Genomic DNA, 22,898 nt, shown 5'->3' with positions numbered 1-22,898 from the left:
CTGTGTCCAATTCTGGGCATCACAATTTAAGAAGGATGTTGACAAGCTGGAACATGTGCAGAGGAGCATGAACAAGATGATTAAGGGTCTGGAAACCAAGCCTTATGAGGAGCGCTTGAAGGAGCTGGGTATGTTTAGCCTAGAGAAGAGGAGACTGAGAGGAGATATGACAGCCATCATCAAATATCTGAAGGGCTGTCACATGGAGGAGGGAGCATGCTTGTTTTCTCCTGCTCTGGAGGGTAGGACTTGAACCAACGGCTTCAAGTTGCAAGAAAGTAGATTCCGACTAAATATTCGAAAAAACTTTCTGACAGTAAGAGCTGTTCAGCAGTGAACAGACTCCCACGAGAGGTGGTGGCCTCTCCTTCCTTGGAGGTTTTTAAAAAGAGGTTGGGTGGCCATCTGTCGTGGGTGCTTTAGCTGAGATTCCTATTTTGCAGGCGGTTGGACAAGATGACCTGTGGGTCCTCTCCAACTCTATGTTTCTATGAATGAAGGCTGAGACACCCAATGCCAGGGGCAGGCATCCTGCCCTTACTGCAACATAGTTTTGCAATTTTCCACAGAGAAATGAACATTAGCAGCCATAGGCAAAAGTCAAGGGATGCACTGAGTGATATCACTGGTGGTAATGGGAAAGTAGAGAATCCCAACCTTTAAATAAGCAACCCTGGAGCATAGCTGTCTCCTGCTTCTTGAACATTGCTCAAGAATGTTGGGGAAAGCCTCTTAGAGTCCCTGATCTAGGCACACAAATGCAATGACACTGCCCAACCAAGTGCAAGCCTGGTCTCACCTAGAAGCATCTTCTGGATCAGGGGTCTGCAACCTTTAAGACAAAAAGAGCCACTTGGACCCGTTTCCGAAGAAGAAGAAAACTGGGAGCCACAAAACTCGTTAATATAAAAATAACTTTTTTTTGTCACTTTTTTATTATTTCTTTGTTTGACCCCTCAGAATTACTCCTCCTCATAGAAATAAACGTTAAATTAACAAGTTACCTTTTTTTTGTGTGTGTGTTCTTCACTCCCCTTCAAAACAGTGACCAGCATACATGCCCCCTTTCAATGCAGTGACCAGCATACATGCCCCTTACAATGTAGCGGGCGGGCGGGCGGGAAGGTGACGTTGGGACGGTGCGTGACTAACGCACACACCGCCCCCATGCGACGTCACAGTCAGTACAGCGCCTGCCACAGTGGGGAGTGTCGGGGCGCTAGTATCCGCCCTGGAGCCACGGCAAAGGTGTAAAAGAGCCACATGCGGCTCCGGAGCCGCGGGTTGCAGACCCCTGTTCTGGATGCTTCTTACTCTTTCCTCTTAGGGAACAATGAAGGTGATAAGGGAAATGGACCACTCCCCTTAAAAATAAAAGCTCAACCAAAGTGTTGCTAATGAGCATGGTCTTTAGACAGTTCCATCAGAATGAGCTTTGAACTGTTTAATCTGCCAATCAACAAAACAAGGCAACAGCACTCCTGCAGCATACCCAGGTAAGAGTTGGGCTCTTTTCTCTCTCGCTTGTAAAGTGCTCTGAAATCCATTTACAAAAATCTGAGGTTAAATAATAAATAAATAACCCGCCCATCTTGCTGGGTTTCCTCTGCCACTCTGGGTAGCTTCAGCATATATCAAACATTAAATATATATCGTATATCAAACATTAAAAAACAAAATATCCTATATGAGAAACAAACCAACCAATAAATCAATAGAAACCAACAACAGCAACAAACAGTTTACAGTTATACCCAAATTAAAATAACCACCAACCTCAACTAAACATTTAACCAATATAAACTTGACAAAAACAAAACAGAGAAACCAAAATTGGAACCACTTAAAACAGTTTAAAACATTTTAATAAGAATAATAATAATATTTTTTATTTATACCCTGCCCTCCCCAGCCAAGGCTGGGCTCAGGGCGGCTAACAAGCAATAATAAAAATAAGTTGAATGAATACAACTTAAAAACAACATTAAAATATTGAAATATTAAAATGTAGCTTCATCGCAGGAGGAGAAAGGAAAAGAAAAAAGAAAGAGGGGGTGGGAATCAAATTGGCTCCAAGCCAAAGGCTAGGCGGAACAACATTCTCTTACAGGCTCTGCGGAAAGAAATCAGATCCTGCAGGGCCCTGGTCTCATGAGACAGAGCGTTCCACCAGACCGAAGCCAGAGTTGAAAAGGCCCTGGCTCTGGGTGAAGCTAATCTAACTTCCTTAGGACCTGGGACCACTAGGGTGTTGTTATTTATGGACCTTGAGGCTCTCCGTGGGGCATACCAGGAGCGGTCCCGTAGGTACGAGGGTCCTAGGCCATGGGAGGGCTTGAAAGGTCAAAACCATCACCTTAAATCTGACCCTGTACTCCACCGGGAGCCAGTGCAGTTTGAAAAGCACTGGGTGAATATGCTCCCATGGCAGAGACCCTGTGAGGAGCCTCACTGCAGCATTCTGCACCCGCTGGAATTTCTGGGACAGCTTCAAGGGCAGCGCCGCGTAGAGCGAATTACAGTAGTCAAGCCTGGAGATGACCGCTGCATGGATCACTGTGGCCAGGTCGGGGCGGGAAAGGTAAGGGACCAACTGCTTGATGTGGCGAAGGTGGAAAAATGTCACCTTGGCTGTTGCTGTAACTTGCGCCTCCATGGAAAGGGAGGCGTCAAGGATTACACCCAAACTCTTAACGGAAGGCACTGGCACTAATTGGGCCCCCGCAAGAGAAGGGAGTTGGTCCCTCATCCGCATGCCATCCCGACCCAGCCATAGGACCTCTGTCTTCGAAGGATTTAGTTTCAATCGGCTCCCATGAAGCCATCCAGCCACAGCTTCCAAGCATCTGGTCAGTGTGTCCGAGGCCGAGTCGGTGTGGCCATCCATCAGCAGATAGAGCTGAGTGTCATCAGCATATTGGTGACAGCCCAGTATCACACCTGTGGTCCAATGGCACACATTATAAGTCTCTCCAGTGTTTGGGCAATGTCAATCTGTCTGCAATGAACAAGTGGTCAATTAATTGTTTAGCTTTTATTTTTGATTTCAATATCCAAGTGTTTTTAGCTTCCTTGGATAAAGGGAAGCAAATGCTCCCAGACAAAGCCACTAAAAGAACAAACTTTGTTGAAAAACTTTGAAATGTAATAAATTCAAAGATAGAAAACAAATCTTAAATGTATGGGTAACCCTGGAAGATGCTGGGAGAAGGAAAGACTTTGCTTTGCTGCCAACTTTGGTAATCTTCAGGCAACATTTGAAGCTTGATAATCCCCATTGGCAGTCTGGCTCCTTTGTTCTGAAACTAGATCTAAAGAGAAGAACTGAGAGCCTGAACCACTTCCACCATCATCCAGCATTTTACAGGATTTGCAGCTGGATAATTCCCCATCGCACACCAGGGAGTATTACTGCTTGATGCAATGCAGCAGCCTCACCATCTCTCCACCATAATATGGAATTGGGCACTGGCTTGCCTGGGAAGTCTCACAAAAGCCCAGTTCTACCAACAACAGCTTGCTGGTAATGAACTGGGTTCAATTCCTGGGAGTTCTGTTACTGCAAGGCATAGAGGTGCTCTCCTGGTTAAGTGTTGCTGAGAGGTGGCTGCCAGAACCCTCCTCCATAGCTTTCGGGATAATGGAAGTTGTACGGCTGGTAATATTGCTGTGTGTGGATACTTGGGCTGTTCCCCAGATTGCTTCTTGGTCGTCTTCTTCTTCTGTCACAGCGGCTATAAGGAGCTGTAGCTCAGTTCCTAGTCATTATTTTGGAACCAGTCCTCTTTGTTCTGGCTCTTCTGTGCACGCAATTTTCCTCGACTCTGATGCACCTTGCCAGTGCCTCCCTGGTCTCGTATCTGGGGTACACATGATCTTAAAATGTCTTTTTCAGAAACTCAATGTGGACTTCCTTATAAATGGTCCTTTGCCTCCTTTCTCCTTTAACTTTGGAGTGGCTTCCTTCTTGATTGGTGGTTTTCATCCTGCAAAAACTCTGTCTCACTCTCTTCTAAGTTGGTTTTCCCTTGAAAATGGACACTTGTTCGCCCAGGATCACTCTGATGACTCAATCATTTAGTATGCCACTAAATTTGTGACCTGAGCAGTAAGACTATCCAGAGAGAAGCAGCAAAGAGGAAGAAGGATCAAGTAGGGTTAATGGATCACAGCTTCAATGTATGAAGAGCCCTCCACCACTGTTCCATGGTGAGTAGGAGAGCTGAAAGTTAACAACAAAACAGTAGTAGATAGATGCCCACCAGAGACATCTTTGGAATGTCTGTCAGGTTAGTGAGAAACAGTGCAAGGGCTGGACCTGAGCGAAGACTTCAGTTCAGAAACCAACCATTCAGTTCTGTTGAGAGCTGACTGGGATGGAGAGAGGAATTTGGCCCTTGATATAAACAGAGAGTTAACCAGACAAAGGGGACATCCTTATTCCATAGTAACTATACCAAGTTTAAAGTGTGTGGGTGGGGGAGTTATGCATTAATCTGTTCTTGACCTTTTGGGATGAGACAGTCTGCAAAGGGAACTATATCAATAACTGGTCATTATCAAATGACCTGCACCAATAAGAGCAGCATACTAATTTGATAAATAATGATGATGATATCTTCATATCCAGGGTTGCCATATGTCTGGGATTTCCCAAACATGTCCTCTTTTGGGGGGCCAGCATGCCCCTCCGGGTGGATTTTGGCATTCTACATTAAATGTCCAGGTTTTTTGGGGGGGGCTGTTTATTTTATTGGGGGGTGGAGGGGGACCCGCATGCCACCAAAGGGTGGGAGAGGCAGGCGTTCTTCTGGGCCAGCCCCTCTCTGCCCCCTTCATGCTCTGCGGTCTTCTCCAGCAGTGGTGGCAGCCCCCATCAGCTGCCCAAGCTGCATTGTCAGGACCAGAGGGCCACAGAGTGACAAGCCTCCCTGCCCAGGCACAACCTTGCTGGTGGCCACTTGGAGGCAAGCAGGAGCCTCGCGCACAAAGGGTCCTGGAAAACCATGCGACTGGGAGCAGGTGCTGGAAAGGAGTGCGGAAACAGCAGGAGAAAAAAACCTCTGCTTGGTTGCAGCCTCCATGTTAAGGGCAGGTCTGTCTGGGAAGGCCGTTTTCAAAATATGGCAACCCTATCACATCTCTTGCCTAAACAGTAAAGACGGAAGGTGTGGATTCTCCTATCTATCAGTTCTCTAGCCCTGCTGTCCATCCTTGGTCTTTCCTGCCATGGGAAGCAGATCTCCAGGTGCAACACCCAGCAGGTGAGGGAGGGTTGGCCAAGAGGTCTGGGAAGCAAACAGACGGGAGGAGCAGGGGTTGCCTTCTGCTGTGTTGCTCTGGCACATGTCCAGAGTCAGAGATGCCAATCCAGTTTTCAAACGTGTTGCTACTTGTATTCATGAACAGAAAGTAATGTGTGTGGATTATGAAATCTTCAACGTGCTGGAGAAGGAAGTGTGCCCCTTTCCCCTGCTTAAAGCCCCTTGTATTGATTGAGGAGGAAGAGAGCTATTTGCTTAGCTTTCTCAACACCTGAAGAAATATGCAGCTATTCAAATGTGTAGCAAAGGATTCAGTTCCTCCATTTGCTCAGATCATTTCTCAGGATTGTGTAATTTAGCCTAGGGAAAGTTCCCAGTTTGCACAACTCTGGTCAGTTGTTATGTATAAAATATGTAGATGGATGGTTTGCAATGGAAAAGAATCATCTGGTGGATACAGGAAGAAAAATCTAGCATTTTTCTTTTTGCCAATTACAAATGAGATCTTGAAGGTCATGCTTAATTCTAGGAGAGTCTGTTGGGATCATATTTACACCATGCATTTAAAGCACATTTATACCACTTTAATATATTGAGATCAATATATTGAGATCAAGTAGTCACTTTGACTGTATTCTTTTCTCTGCCTGCTAAAAATGTTCTTGTTTAGATAAGCCTAAACAGATGCTTGAAAGTTGAGGCAATTCTAATCTGATTAGTAGTTTATGTTTTAAGGTATGGTTGTGAATTTTTCCTGATACTGCTGTTGTTGTTATTAATTTATATACCGTTCTTCATCAAAGGAAATCAGAGCAGCTCACAAGATAAAAATACAAGATAAAAGCACAAATACTTAAAACAGAAACATATAACACCAGTCCTGAAAGACCTACATTGGTTCCCAGTACGTTCCCGAGCACAATTCAAAGTGTTGGTGCTGACCTTGAAAGCTCTAAACAGCTTCAGCCCAGTATACTTGAAGGAGCGCCTCCACCCCCATCGTCCAGTCTGGACACTGAAGTGCAGCACCGAGGGCCTTCTGGCGGTTCCCTCCCTGCGAGAAGTGAGGTTACAGGGAACCAGGCAGAGGGCCTTCTTGGTAGTGGCACCCGCCCTGTGAAACACCCTCCCATCAGATGTCAAGGAAATAAACAACTACAGTGGTACCTCGGGTTACAGATGCTTCAGGTTACAGACTCCGCTAACTCAGAAATAGTACCTTGGGTTAAGATTATTGTGCCACTTATGGCTGCCACCGCTTCTGCCCCCCAGCTGCTGTTGATTCTGCCACCGCAAGGTTGCTGCCACTTCTGCTGCTTGCAGTCTGGCAGTCCCTGATTATTTATATTCACTATGACTCATCACCGTACTTTGGATTGTCCTGAATACCACCATTTGGTAGCCAATCCCAAAACCAAAAATCCTGTTTGGATGCATTTTGGCTTGCCTGCTAACGAAAGTGACCATGAGGTGATTGGTAATATCATCATTTATCAGTTTTAGACGCTTAAGCAGTAACAGTTCCCAGAACACTATCCTGTTCGCCTCTGTGTAGTTCCTATCAATATATCACAATATTTAGCTGATATTGAAAACCAGATATTGCCCAGCCCTAGAAGGTACACATAGAGGATGAGCGCAAAGTAACTGCTTCCTTGAAGAATACAGTTTAGCCCTCACAGAACTACAATTCCCAGCACCCTGAACAAACTAAGGTTCCCAGAGTTCTTTGGGGAATGCCATGTACTGTAAATTTATTGTATGGATGTAACAACCCAGATCCTATGTACAGTGGACCCTCTGGATATGAATGTAATTCATTCCAGGGGTTCGTATGTACCCCGAAAAATCTGCAAGTAGAGGCATTGCTTCTGCACATGTGCGCAGCGCACAGAGTGCTTCTGTGCATGCGTGTGCGGCGAAACCCAGAAGAATACACTTCCGGGTTTTCTGGGTTCACAACCTGAAAGTTACGTTACCCGAAGGTAACATAATCCGAGGGTCCACTGTATTTAACACCCCTCTCTTTAGCCATCTCTATTATCAATCATAGTATGCTACAAGTTTCCTGCCAGATATATTAAAGCAAAGAACATATTATGAAATAAATACCTATGAATAAATACTCTTAACTGAACTGCATTCTGCAATGTTGATACATTACAGACTACAAAAACTATTAATAAACCAGCATCTGAAGCCACGGTTGGCTTGTTTGAAGGCCATTAGGGACAGTTCTCGGTTCTAATATAATGGGAAGCAATGCTTAACTGTAGCATCTTGAATCATCTTCCTACTTGTGTGACAGGAAGGGCAAAGCAGGAACATGATGCTTGTTCACATCTGTTTATGAAGCTGAGATATGATCATGTGACCATGGCTAATGTAAAAAGGGAAAAAAAGAAAAAAAGACTGTACACATTTACTGGAGACGTGCAGCCCTAAACCAGCATGCATAATATTACAATCTCAAAATCTTAGCATGAGCATTCTGCAAAATATATTGGACATATGGATATCTATCCTGAATTATTGGGCTTCTAGAATTTCCAGTCTACTGAAGAGAGGTGGGTTCAGAAGGTTAATCACAGATTACTGTGCTTTTTGTTTTGGTTTCTTCTTCTTCAAACTATTTCCTGATTTTGACTAGCATTTTCCTACTAAACAGGGGGTTTCCTCTGTTTGCATCTTTTTTCACCTCTGTCATGAAATGATGAAAAGCAAACTTTGTGGAAGTTCTGATACTTTAGATACAACTGGGACTCAAAATAGAATACCGAGAATGCCAACCTTTTTTGTGTTTTTATATGAAAACATTTCTAGCCCCCAAACCTGCAAAAGGTAAGTTGGGAGAGACAAGCAAAAGGTTAAAAGAAGCAGAAGGAAAGGAATCAGCTGCCTCTCTATTCAGTTTTTCTTTGCTCATATTTTCAGAGTCTACATTTCTGAGATTTTGAAGGTCTGGCTCACTTTTTCCATAATGGTGGGAACAATACTGGCAGGGTCCTGGCCAGCTTCCTAGCAAGGGCTGGTTCAAGAGACCACAGCTACACCTCTCCATCAAGAGATGCAATGTCCAACCTGCTAGTTTCCAGATACAATTCACAGTGCTGGCTTTGACATTTACGGATCTCCATGAACAGGATACCTGCCATAAGTAAAAGTTGTTTTTGCTGAAGCAGGTTAACCTGTTAAGGCAATTTAGGGGGTCAACTGAGCAGATAAAATTGCTTTATACTGAGTAGGTCTTTCACAGGCCTGATGCCTAAGCTTTTTTAAACTGAGGAGTTCTAGGGGTTGAACCAAAAAAACACCATGCAATGTCCCCTCCATGTCCTTTGGAATGAGAATCGACAAAGGAGCTGTCTTCAAACAGACAGACTTTGCATTAGTCAATAGTATGTCAACAGCTGCCTTTTCCAGGAAATGTGCAACCAGGGCACTCCCTCTACCCACATTAGAGTCTTCTTTCACATTTTTGCATGACTAACTTCCTCAGAAAGGAAATTTCCCTCAAGCAAAACACCAGTTGTTCCTTTGAATAGTTCATCTGGTCATAACAAGGCAATATGTGTCAAAAGAGAGAGAAAAGACCCCATTTCTCATCAGGCCTTTCAGAAATACCTGCAGAAAGCTTTACTAGATGCATTTGAGGCAGACACCAATTTTCAGACATCTAGGGCAGTGTTTCCCAACCTTGTGCCTCCAGCTGTTTTTGAACTACAACTCCCATCATCCCTGACTAGCAAGACCAGTGGCAAGGGATGATGGGAATTGTAGTCCAAAAACAGCTGGAGGCACAAGGTTGGGAAACACTGATCTAGGGACAGCTTTGCACATCATAGTTTTCAGAATACACTTTAAGTGCATTTTAAGTGTACACTTCACATATAGTGCAGAATGTTAATACAACACAAATGTATCACAAAGAGAAACTTGTCATGTAGTTGTTCTAGACTGCACTTCCCTGATGAGTTCACACTTGGTGGCAAATGTGGGTTTGCCTCTGGGGCATGTGAAATAACATTCAAAGCTGTAACTACATTATTCAACTCTAAACCTAATTCCATAATTACGAAATTCAAATTCTAAAGACCAGATAAATTTCCTTACATTTATCTGTCATACATAATAACTATTTTTGCATCTGAAATGTCCTGCTCTAAATTCTGTATGTGTGTACATATATGTGCTTATAGACTTCTCTTATGAATCAGTGATTGGTTAAAGAACAGGAAGCAGAAAGTAGGGACTTTTCTCACAATGGAAGGGTGTAAGACGTCCACACCACACATCTAAAGCTTCCCTCAAAGAATCCTGGGAACAGTAGTTTACCCCTCACAGAACTGCAATTCCTAGCACCCTTAACAAACTAGAAAGTAAGGAGCTTTGCATTTACTTCCCCAAAGCCCACTGCTCACAGAATGATACACTGGGCAACAATTTTTTACTTTTTGATTTCTACAACTGATTTAGGGTATTTTTGCAACTGATTTAGAATATTTTTGCACTGCTGAATCAGGAAATGGCATCCGTTTCTCTCCATCAGGTCAGGTTTACTGTAAACTGAATGGTGGGCATTGATAAAGGTAAGTATGCGTAAATTGCATGTTGCTTCACCATTTTTCAAACTTCAGGGCTTGAACTTCCGTTTCTTGGAACTCCTGGAATGCTCAGCGGCAGGGAGGTCTCTCTTCAGAGTCCAACAGTAGTCAGCCATCATGACTGCATCCCAGCGACCTTGATACCTGGTCTCCATCTCTTTCATGTCCTGATGGAAACTCTCCCCCTGCTCGTCACTCATTGAACCCAGGTTCTCAGGAAACCGGTCCATGTGTGAAAATAGGTAGTGCATCTTGACGCTCATGTTGCAGCCCAGGTTTCTGAAAGCAGTCAGCATGTTGTTGACAAGTTCTGCGTAGTTTCTGGCCTTATTGTTGCCAAGAAAGTTCTTCACTACCAGAACAAATGCCTTCCAAGCTTCCAGTTCCACTACGTTCATTGACGTTCCGAACTCTGGATCTCTGATGAGCTGATGGATCTGAGGACCGTCAAAGATGCCAGCTTTCAACTTCTCCATGGTCAATCCTGGAAAAGCCTGGCACAAATAAGTGAAGCAGTCACCATCCTTGTCCAGAGCCTTGGTGAACTGCTTGATTAAGCCAAGCTTGATGTGCAGCGGTGGGAAGAGTATTCTGTCTCTGTTCACCAGAGGGTCATTGATGACGTTCCTTTTTTTGCAAGGCACCAATTCCTCCCGCACAGGCCAGTCCTTCTTCGTGTAATGCTGAGCACGGTCCCTACTATCCCACATGCACAGAAAACATGGGTACTTGGTGAAGCCAGACTGTTGTCCCAACAAAAAGTTCACCATCTTCAGGTCAACACAAATAAACCACTTATGCTGATCATAACCAATTTTCTCCAGCACATACTTCACCGCTTCATAGTTCTCCTTCAGTGTACTTGAGTGAGCCAGGGGTATAGAGGCAAACTGGTTGCCGTTGTGTAGCAGAACACATTTCAGTGATTGCTTGCTGCTGTCAATGAACAGTCTCCAATCTTTGGGTTCATACTGTGGCACTCTAAGCTTGAGCAGAAGCCGAGCAATATCTGCACAGTACACCAAGTCCTTCACTTCTGAGAAAAAACGGAGGTACTCTTGATGCCTGTTGCGGAAGAAGCTGATGCGAGCACTGTCAGAGAGGAGGTTTTTTCCTTCAATCTAGATGCCAACAGTTCGGCAGAGTCCTTTGACAAGCTGAGGTCGTGAACTAGATCATTCAACTCCTTTTGGGAAAATGGATGTGGAGCATCATCTTCAAGAACCACTTCTTCTTCTTCATGTCCTTCAACACTGGAGGCATCTTCGTCACTAATGTCAGGAAGTTCTCCGAAGATAGGCACTGGAATTTCATCACAATGAGCTACAGGATGATGTGCTGACTGAAGATCAGGATACTTCGTGGGGCGGCTGCCCCATTAACTTAGTTTTGATCCCCCAACTTTATGCTTTGCTGCACCAATTTATGGAAGATTTCGAGGTTTTATGACTTCAAACTAATCCCTTTTCGACATAATCACCCAGAACTATCGGACCTGAATACTTCTTGTCATTAAAATAATCATTTCCAATCAAAACAATTATTCGACATGGCATTTTACCCCCACCTGTGATTCAGGTAGGTAGCCGTGTTGGTCTGACGCAGTAGAAATATACAAATATATATTTATAAATTGAAAATTGTCTAGTAGCACCTTAGAGACCAACTAAGTTTGTTCTTGGTACAGTGGTACCTTGGGTTACAGTCGCTTCAGGTTGCAGACGCTTCAGGTTACAGACTCCGCTAGCCCAGAAATAGTGCGTCAGGTTAAGAACTTTGCTTCAGAGTGAGAACAGAAATTGTGTGACAGCAGCATAGCGGCAGTGGGAGGCCCCATTAGCTAAAGTGGTACCTCAGGTTAAGAACAGTTTCAGGTTAAGAACAGACCTCCAGAACGAATTACAGTAAGCTCTTAACCTGAGATACCACTGTATAAGCTTTTGTGTGCATGCACACTTCTTCAGATGGTGCTACTAGACAATTTTTTTTAAAAAAAATTATATATATTTCATAAAAGTATGATGACAACAAAAACTTTATACTAGCCTTGGGGACTGACAAACATAGAGATCCATCCCTCCTCCAGGGCTGACAACATTTTTATGCTGGTTGCCCGGGCTGGACTGTGCTCAATTCCTCCTCTGCCAGCCTGCTCACTTGCCTGCCTGCAGTTCCTTATCACCAACGGTCAGCAGATTAGTCCATAAAAAGCCAGTCCTTTGATAGTCAAAAGGGTATATGTGAGGAGAGTGGGGTGTGGAAGTCAGGTATGTATGGCAATGAACTAGACATGTGCCTCAGGCAGAGCTGGCCCATCAATGAGGCAGGGTGAAGCAACTGCCTCAGGTGGTGGAAGTACTAGATGCAGCACCCCGTTGGCCCACTGCTTCCCTTGGCAGTAGCACATTCCTGCACTGCCTCAGGTGGCAAAACGGGAAGGACTGCGCCCGGCCTCAGGTTGAAGTTTGGTGTAACAAGTTTATAAATGCTGGAGCCAAACTACTGCCCTAGGACTTTTGAGTCACATGGTGGAAATATCCAAACAAATTAAGAACAGTTCATAAAGGAAACCAGTATTTCTTTGGTAGGGGAAAAGGGAAAGGTTTACCTTGTGCAGATTTGCTTTTATAGAGAAGGTTCTTTCACAAAAGACATTTGCTCTTGATTGAAAATGAGTCAGACAAAGAAGCCATATTTAACTAGAACCATCAGCAGGTAATTGCTAACAAGGGAGAAACTGAGATCACAGTCAAGGGGAGTCTGTGGGAAGGGTATGCTTGAAGCCTCAGAGTGAATCCTGTCAGGAGAGAAGCATTTTATTTCCATCCTGCGCGGGAGGGGAATGGTGCATGGGCTGAGCTCATTTGATAGCTGTTTTGAAGGGAATTGGACTGCTATGTCTTTAATTTGTCATTCCATTATGAACTCTTTCCCCATCCAATAAGCCTTCAAGTCAGGAAGCTATGTCTGCCCACACAGGAAATTCCTTTGCAGCAACTTCCCCAAAAAGGAAATTTCCCTCAGAAGTGTGGCCTTTGAGCGGAGGCTGTTTGAAGAGATTTCTTTTTCTTTTTTGCAAGCTCAACCTACGCTGCTGCTGGTTCTGCAGCCAGAATTTGGGAATGAACAGGTCCTCTTTCAGGCAGGGCAAGCAGCCCCCCCCCCCCCGTTACCCATGATTGTTTGCCCACAAACCTCTCCCTTCCTCCACAGACAGCACTTTTTTAAAAGTAAGTCCACCTCAAACTCTCTGGAAAAGTCTTTGCACAAGCAGTGTTGGCTGGGATTTTAGGAAAGTGAAAAAGGAGAAATAATAGCAATGACGAAGCAGGGATACAGGGAGAATATCCTACATGCTAATCCCCTGCTTTGAAATCAGGAACAAAGAACCCTCTGCTTAGAACACTGACAAATTGATTGTAAAACAACTTACGGACAGGCAAATGTGTTTAGGATTGGAGCCAAATTGTTCCATTATATTTCCTAAGATCTGGCAGGACAGCATTTTGGAGTCAGCTTTCGGGGTTGTTGTTTTTTTTAATGTGTGTGTGCGTGTGTCTGTAAAGTGCAGTGTGGTTTTATTTTAAATAAACTTTCACATTGAGGAACTTTATTTTAAAAATTGGATTCTTTTGAAAGGGAAGCTAAAAGAGGGGAGCAAACCTATAAAAACTGTTCTCACAGACCTCTTGTGAATCTTGTTGAGAGCAAACATTTAATGAATAACAGAAAACATTTTATGAAGCACCTTAGCACAAGGGATATAACCAGATGCACTGCCAGATATACAGTACGTTGCAATTTTCCCATTTCAGGTCAGAAAACAAGTGTCTCTCCCAGCAGTCAGTAAATAATACAAAGATAAGGAAACTATTCATAATCTATAGGTTTTTAAAAATATATATACAGCAACTAATTGGCAGTTTTGGGGGGTTTCATTGAAGATTGCAAAACCAGGGGTAGGAGTTATCCTGTATCTTTTGCACAATCTACACCGCCCCTTCAGAATTTTCATAGTTTCTATCAATTTCTTCTGCCTTCATTTGCAACATTTCATACAATACACCGCAGCCATTGTTACACATTTCATTCACATACACAAACACTTCATCCAACCTTGACAGATTAGAGACCTGGGCCAAAACAAACAAGATGAATTTTAACAGGGAGAAATGTAAAGTATTGCACTTGGGCAAAAAAAATGAGAGGCACAAATACAAGATGGGTGACACCTGGCTTGAGAGCAGTACATGTGAAAAGGATCTAGGAGTCTTGGTTGACCACAAACTTGACATGAGCCAACAGTGTGACGCGGCAGCTAAAAAAGCCAATGCAATTCTGGGCTGCATCAATAGGAGTATAGCATCTAGATCAAGGGAAGTAATAGTGCCACTGTATTCTGCTCTGGTCAGACCTCACCTGGAGTACTGTGTCCAGTTCTGGGCACCACAGTTCAAGAAGGACACTGATAAACTGGAACGTGTCCAGAGGAGGGCAACCAAAATGGTCAAAGGCCTGGAAACGATGCCTTATGAGGAACGGCTAAGGGAGCTGGGCATGTTTAGCCTGGAGAAGAGGAGGTTAAGGGGTGATATGATAGCCATGTTCAAATATATAAAAGGATGTCACATAGAGGAGGGAGAAAGGTTGTTTTCTGCTGCTCCAGAGAAGCGGACACGGAGCAATGGATCCAAACTACAAGAAAGAAGATTCCACCTAAACATTAGGAAGAACTTCCTGACAGTAAGAGCTGTTTGACAGTGGAATTTGCTGCCAAGGAGTGTGGTGGAGTCTCCTTCTTTGGAGGTCTTTAAGCAGAGGCTTGACAACCATATGTCAGGAGTGCTCTGATGGTGTTTCCTGCTTGGCAGGGGGTTGGACTCGATGGCCCTTGTGGTCTCTTCCAACTCTGTGATTCTATGATTCTATGATCCATTTGTGGAAACATGCCAGTTTTAGGACCCCTTGCACCTATGGAAATACGATACACTGGCAGCACATGCGCTGAGAATTCTATGCTCACAGCTCACAATGCACGCGCAAGAAATGCCACCTTGTTGCTCTGTTTAAGTGTCGGGGGGGGAAACACAATTATATCATGCAACAATTACATAATGAAAGGTAATTAACCAATTTTTTGGAGTGTGGCAATTATGCAGTGAAATATGGTATTCTGTTGATCAAAAAATCTTCTCCCCTTTCATGATCTCATTGCCTCACACTCTTGGCACATCTTTTCTTTGACTGAACCTGGTCTTCTCCTTCCAGTTCCTCAACTCCTTCCACCCACTATATCCCACTCTCACAACCATGGAGACTTCTTTCTTACACAGCACTCTTGCTAACATGCACGCCATTTTGTCAGGTTCTCTCTCTCCTTCTAAGATGCTTCTGAACACCCTGTCCCTAATCTCGTCAACTATGGAAAACCAAAAAGTAACTCTTTTATTATTTTTGCAGACTTTCTTTTTTCAAAATGTGCACACCATACCTGATTTTCAGCACATCATACTCATGCATTACAGTTAATACTGGATTGATACCAGGCTTCTTTTTAGCATATACAGTGGTACCTCAGGTTAAGTACTTAATTCGTACTGGAGGTCCGTTCTTAACCTGAAATCCTTCTTAACTTGAAGCACCACTTTAGCCAATGGGGCCTCCTGCTGCCGCCGCACCACAGCTGCACAATTTCTGTTCTCATCCTGAAGCAAAGTTCTTAACCCAAGGTACTATTTCTGGGTTAGCGGAGTCTGTAACCTGAAGCATATGTAACCTGAAGCATATGTAACCCGAGGTACCACTGTATTTGTATCCATGAAGGCTTTAAACTTGCTTTAAGTAAAATTAAAGCAGAGACCCTTAGGACTCTGAATTCTGCCTGCAATGCTGTAATCTGGGATATTCTGCACTTGTATGGTAGCACAGCATATATATGGCTTGGATTGCCTTCTCCTCATGAAATGGAATCATAATTACTATAGTAGAGTCAGTGAGAAATAAAACGAAAAGCCTGGGCCCAAACCACAAAAAGGTCACAGAGATGTTTTTAAAGAAGCTGGATATTAACTCCAGTGCCTTACACAGGAAAAAAGAGGGAACAAGAAGTAACGGCATGAGTGGGGAATTTTGAAAAGATGTCTCTGCCAAGTCATTAGAGGGAAGTGAAAACCAGCAAAAAGTGCAAATACTGAAAGGGGTAGTTGGCTTCGAGGAAATGAAAGAGAGAGAATAAGCTTGGTATACTTGCAAATCAAGAAATTCATTTACCATCATCAGCAACTGCACCAAGACACATCCAAGATGCATTGCCTTTCAGACGTCTCCCTATTCGCATTTTATTTCTGTTGTTGAATAACCAATGAAGTACTAGGTAGTTAGTTGTATTACAAGTAAGGGAAATTATATCCAGAATGATCCACCAAGCCACTTAATTGTTTAGCTTTTTGTGGCTTAAAAAACAAATTCTCTGAAGGCAAACTTTATATCAAAGTTGGGGTTGAACTTTTAAAATGTATTACTGCAGCAGCTTTCATATTGTTGGATTACAATCATTTTGTGGAATGATTGAGCTCTAGATCTTCCTTGCTTCCAGAGAGGATCAGAAGGTAGCAAGGAGAGAGAAATATACAAGTGACCTTGTGATGGGGAAATCTATGCTCTAAATGGCTTCTGGCCTTCCTTTCCTGCACCTTGTTCGCATGCAAGGCTGAAACATGCTTTACCCCTATCTGCGTGAGCAGGAAGGAGCCACCATGAGACGGGGGTTTGTATGCTGCCTCTCTTCCCTCCTTCACCAGCATTTGTTTTAATTTTAGTTTATCCTGAAATTTTGTCTAGTCATAAGGTCCAGCAATCATGATTTAAAATTCTGGCCACTTTCAAAGCAAGCCACCTTCAAACCACAGTAATTGAGGACTCAACTACATTCCTTAAAAGGGAGGATGTTATAATAAGGGCTTTTTTCTGCCGGAACTCAGCACCTCTCAGGTGGGCACCATTGCCATTACTGTATAAGAGAACAAGGGAGATGTTCATGGTGAGTTCCGGCACCTCTTGTGCTAGAAAAATAGCACTGAATAAATATTAATAATATTAATTGTACCATAAGCGTTGAGAAAGCATCTTGACACTCATGGTAGAATTAATATTAAAGAAAAGTGAAATGGGATTTGAAGACAAAGCATCTTTTGGGAAATGTGTGCATTTTTTAAATAACAAGGTAACTGAGTCAAGTTGCTGAACTGCATGTGTTGTTGTAGAGTGTGTGTGTTATATTAAATATATATGAACTAAATATCTTCAGTGAATGTACAGTGGTACCTCGGGTTACATACCGTTCAGGTTACATATGCTTCCGCTAACCCAGAAATAGTACCTCGGGTTAAGAACTTTGCTTCAAGATGAGAACAGAATTCGTGCTCCAGCAGCGCGGCAGCAGCGGGAGGCCCCATTAGCTAAAGTGGTGCTTCAGGTTAAGAACAGTTTCAGGTTCACAGTATATATATAAAAAAAGAAATTAAATTCTGTGGGGGAAGTTGCTCTCCAAGGATTAAAAGAAAGAATATATACTGCTCATATTCTCTTAACAGCATTTATAACCATGGGGAAGAATTGCCCCTTCAGCCTCCTTCCTATTTATATTATTATTATTATTATTATTATTATTATTATTATTATTATTATTCTTATTCATAGTCGTAATAGTATATTAGTATACTGCCCAGTCATTCAGGGGTACACTGGCACCCTTTCAAAAGTCATCTATTTGTTTTACAAATGGAAGCTTATGGAAATTGTCCTACTGAGACTCTTGTACATGGGTAGGCAAACTAAGGCCCGGGGACCAGATCCAGCCCAATCACCTTCTACATCTGGCCCGCATGTTTTTACATGAGTAGAATGTGTCCTATTATTTAAAATGCATCTCTGGGTTATTTGTGGGGCATAGGAATTCGTTCATCCCCCCCAAAAAAATATAGTCCGCCCCCCCACAAGGTCTGAGGGACAGTGGACCAGCCCCCTGCTGAAAGTTTGCTGACCTCTGCTCTTGTCTCAGGTGTGGGGCACCTGTGGTGCTGCAGGTGCCGTTGAACCCTCTCTCACTTCAGCCCAAGCCAGTACTGGCCAAACGTCAGGGATGACAGAAGCTTTAGTCCAGTGGCCTCTAGAGAGCCACCAGCTCCCCATCTCTCCTCTGTTTGAAGACTTCAGTGGTTCTTCTATTCTCCAATCCTTTTGCTCTGTTGTGCTTTGAAAATTCTCTTCAGGACAGAGTGGTTCTTACTTTCTAAACTTGGTAAGGAGAGGCTGGTTTAAATATCATTCTGCTGCTCTGCTGGCTGGAGCTGACGGAAATGGTCTTTAAAGCTCAGCATCAAAGCATTTGCTTCATAAGCTGGAAAGCCTCACGTCTTGTGCCAGCAACAACCTCTCCCCATAATTAATTAATACTGTATTAATTGTGCATGTTCTGTGGAAATGAAGGAGCATGGTGGGAAAAGCCCTCTACACAGGTTTGGGGGAGGGGGGCGGACAAAACAAAAAAGGGTTCTCTCAAAAAGGATTGTAGAGGAAAACCTGTCAAGAACTCCACACAAAGATAGTAAAACTATGCCTTTCTTAGGACCAACCAAAAAGAAAAAAGGAGTGAGCAATTTTACCAGAATTCTACTTCAGACTGCATGTTTCCTTTAAAAAGGGTGCAGTGAGGAGAAGAAAAATATGGAGATTATGCTGGAACCTGCACTGTAATGAGGAGAAACATTCCCAGCACATCAGATTTCGCGTTACACATTTTATCCACTTAGCAGGATAAACAACAGAGTAAACAGCTCTACAACAAGGATAACCTGTAAAAGGAAAACCTGTGCTTCTAATCCAAAGCCATTCTCTCTTTAGAGGAACGTCAGTAAATAACTCTCCCTTCATTTTCAAAATTAACACACACACAGAGTTATTTATAGCTGCCTTTACTGGAGCTACTTCCTTATCAGGAAGCATGTAGCTGGGAACTGGTGTCTGCCTTCCTTGAAAATTCTTTCCAGAGACACAGAAACCCAAAAAGGGAAATTTCCCTTCAAATCAGTGGGGGTTTTGTTGCTGTTGGCTTTAAGAAGAGAGGGGTTGGGAGGGGGAGTTTTATACCAGGCTGTATATAATGACCCAAAGCTCAGAGAAAACATTAAAATGTTCTTTTTAAAACTGAGACTGATCCAACTCTCTTGTTTTGAAATTAATTTGGACTTAAAATGCTTCATGTTGGCTCGATTACACCAGTGACAGGCTCCACATCAAGTTTAATTGTACACCTCATTTTCAGTGTTTTAAGAACAATTCATGAGAAATCAAATTATCAGCTTAACAGTGGGTGTTTTTGGAATAATTCTTTTTTCACTCTTTACAGCATTACTTAACACACACACACACACACACGTGGGTGCCACCCATTGTGGATATACTCAGCATGCCAGCAGTGGGGGAGCATATGCCCACACTGCCCTGCAGCCAGGGGCGGAGCAAGCCGCCCACGGGGATGGAGCGAGCTGCGCATGGCGGACATTCGGTGCGCCGCCTGCCCATGATTCCCAAGCTGTCAAAACAAAGGGGGAGGGGGGAATGCCCCCAGCAAAGTGGCGCAGCTCCCCCACTTACCCCAACAGCTCAGGGTAGGCTTGGGAGTCACAGGCGCACCAAATGTCACCCCCCTCAATGAGGGCAACTGGGGTGGTCCACCCCCCTCCTATGCCCCTGCATGCCAGAAGGACTTCAGTCCAGGAGTTAGTACAGAATGTAGAAAAGCAATTCAAATGACACCCAGCGGCAACCCAGAGCATGAAGGTTTCCTCACTGAAAAGTAGATTCAGAAAGGCCTGTAGCATATAAATCTAATAAAACTGAAACAACACAGTGCAGACTCCAGAAAAAAGCCTGAAACAGTATCCAGTTAAGGCATGGAAGCAGGCTTTTGAAATAACCTCTCAATTAGGTTTGATGGCTACCAAGAGGTCACCGCTCCAGTAAGAATTGTATGATGTACTGCAGACAGGCACTTCTTGAAAATTCCTGCTCATGAATTTAAAAATGGGTGTTGGGGGACAGTTTGGGAAGGGAGTGAACTCTCTCCTTCCCCCTCAGCTTCCAAAATGTTCAACAACTGAGGCGCGGCTTCCTATTGGTTGTAGGAGCTTCCTGCACTCATGTGGAAGCCACGTCGGACATTCGGCTTCTGAAAAACGTTCGAAAACCGTAGCATTTACTTTCGGGTTTTTGACGCTTGGGAGTTGAAATGTTCCAAAACAGAGGCGTTCAGGAGCCAAGGTTTGACTGTACAGACATTTACTCCTCATGCAACTACCACTGTGTAAGGGAAAGAGCTGGACTGCACTTGCGACTGTGCAGGGTTCTAAATTGTGCAGGAACCTACAATGGGGGACTAGCAAGAGGAAGCCTCTCTCTTCCCCTCAAGCAATGGTAATAGGCAATAATGCTTGCCTAGGGCTCTGATCTGCTCCCAGCTGGGCTGGGAGAAAAGTGCCTGAAACATCCCCTTTAGACGCTTTGCTTTAGGCACAAAAAGGGCAGGCAGATGAACAACTGTAGGTGCCTCTGCCACGCCTCGGTTGGCCTTCAGGAGTGCAGCCTCTGGAGACCACAGCAGAGCCCATTCGCTCATAGGGACCTGAGCGGTTTTGCTGACCCTGCTCCTCAAACTGGACACACTCTGCTTGGAACAGTTCCTCAACAACCACACATTTCAGTATGCAGGCAGTAAACTAACACACATGTCAACAAGATGCAAATCTGCTCTAAGTGCCAACTGAAGTAGGTCTTTGACTTTGGGTCAGCATATCAGTTCATTTCAGATCCAGGAACTCCTCATCACCCATATATGGGGAAACTGAAGCACACCGCACTGGACCAGAACAACAAGAATTCTTCCCTAGCCACTTTCCACTTCACCAGAATGTTTTGGTTGCTTCTTAATTCCCAAGGGCTTGATAGTGTGACAGAGGCAGGGCAGCAAGTACAAATTGATACAGGCCTACCTCAGAGATATTGGGAGTTTGGTTCCAGACCACTGCAATAAAACAAGTTACACTTTTTTGGTTTTGTTTCCCAGGGCATATAAAAGTTATGTTTATACTATACTGTGGTCTATTTAGCCAGGCCCCACCTGGCTGCAGGGTCGGGAGGGGGGAACCTAGCTCTAGCCCTAGCCAGCTCCACTCCCAGGGCCAGAAGAGGGGCAGTGGGAGGGGGTGTTCCTTCCCCTGGAAGTGGCCAGGCTGCCTGCAGCTGTAAGGAGCAATATCTGTGAAGTGCAATAAAGCAAAGTATAATAAAATGAGGTGTGCCTGCATGTGGTCACATAGAGTCTACTGTTGACTTTTGCTGTGAGAGGTGCATATACAGTAAGTGATCTGATGAATGAGTAACTGGATTGGTCACAAGCCTGTCTACTTTATTGCCCCACCTATTTTTATAAAGCACTGGAGCGCCTCAGCTAAAAATATTCAGCCAGAAAACCAATGGAATATTTTTGGCCCAAAAATAGCACCCCATCAAAACTAGACAGGGACACTTCTAGGTTTGGGAGGGATGAACTTCCTGCTGTGAACTCCACTTGCTCAGTGGCTCCCTCCCTTTGCGCAGTGGCAATTGGGCTCAGAAAGCAAATTCATCACTATCACCTAGAAGAAGGAGGTAGCAAGCAAGCAAGCGGAGGTAAGTAAGCAAACAATCTGTACGGAGCAGCAGTGGCTCTGACACCCCCCCCCCCATGCATCTGGGCAGGCACACATGCAGAGGAGGAGGAGGGCCCACCAATCCAAGGGTGCCGAAATCTCCCAGGCAGTCCAGTTGTAATTGATGGTGGCTGGTGGCTGGTCCTTAGCAGTGGTTGCCCCAACGGTGTCAACTCTAAGGCCAGGTCCTAAGCACCAATGAATCCCATCCTACTCCCACATTTTATACGTACACACTGCCTGTGACTGCCCCTCTTAGCTCTGCCCCACCTCCAATAACAGCTATAGCTTGAAAGGGCTGCATCTGACACATGAAGTCCTGGGCTTGTTCACGCTTAGGAGGGTCCCACCAGATTATAGTCAGTAAACACAAAGGTGTGTGCCTTTAACTGCTCAAGGGAAAACATCTGGAGCCATGATATGCCACAGTTCCCTGGATGTATGTATGTATGAATCCAGGGTCTATAGAAATAAATGATTATAGGCTATTCCCCATTTGTGCATTCCGAGTCATTGTGTGGGTCGACGAAGTGAACGGAAACCCAGCCCAGCCCCCTTCTGGTGGGGCTGCCCCCAGTATAAACAAATGACTATATGCAGAGTCTTGCAAAACAGCAATAAGAATGAAATATTGGTGCAGCCTCTGAAATAAACCCACAGAGTTACTAGCTAGCAACAGCAAAATAATTACTAGCCCATCTGTCACAGCCCCACAGCCCCCCAAAAGGGTTGGCCATTTTTGCCACAGCTGCAGCCTGGAAGGAAAATTGTCTGCCTTGTCTCCTGGAAGCATTTGCCAACCACAACATGTGATGGGTTGTATGCAAATTGGTACTAGCAGTCATGTTGAGCTCTAATTAATGGTCCTGAAAATTACAACACAAATAGGAAAACCCGTTTTTAATTATACTAATTTTCTTTTTATAAGTGGTGGGAAACAATAGATCAAAACAACTACAACTTTGCAATTAGAAAATTATCAGTGACAGTTAAAATGTATTCCTCTCAATATGCCTGACTTAAGAAGGACTTTAGACACATCTTTTTACACTTCAGAGAGGTCCAAACCAGGCCTACCTAAACCACTCCTACTACTACTCAAGATCAGTGTTTCCCAAACTGTGGCTTGCGACCCACAAACCAACACCAAATAATAACTACTTTTAATCCTTAACTGAAATGATGAATACCTCTTCCAACTTCTTGTTTTCTTGGCATATTCTTAATGTTGTGTTGATACTTATAACTGAATGTCAGAATGCCACTCCCACTCCAAATGGCCT

General features: G+C 44.0%; 1 protein-coding gene and 1 long non-coding RNA gene across 3 annotated transcripts in view; one reads left to right on the top strand and one right to left on the bottom strand.

Annotated features, from left to right (window-relative positions):
* The window catches only part of ETV6 (ETS variant transcription factor 6), a 134,069-nt gene that overhangs the window by 46,745 nt on the left and 64,426 nt on the right, over window positions 1-22,898 (bottom strand). The gene's annotated exons all lie outside the window — the stretch shown is intronic.
* Window positions 3,097-19,427, top strand: LOC309371029. Its single transcript, XR_014168795.1, has 3 exons — window positions 3,097-4,209; window positions 16,464-16,634; window positions 18,495-19,427. It is a non-coding gene; the product is annotated as an uncharacterized lncRNA (long non-coding RNA).

The sequence above is a fragment of the Podarcis melisellensis genome (genome assembly GCF_964234715.1).
Source record: "Podarcis melisellensis genome assembly, chromosome: 5".
Classification (NCBI taxonomy): domain Eukaryota; kingdom Metazoa; phylum Chordata; class Lepidosauria; order Squamata; family Lacertidae; genus Podarcis; species Podarcis melisellensis.
This window is presented reverse-complemented; position numbering and strand designations above follow the sequence as displayed.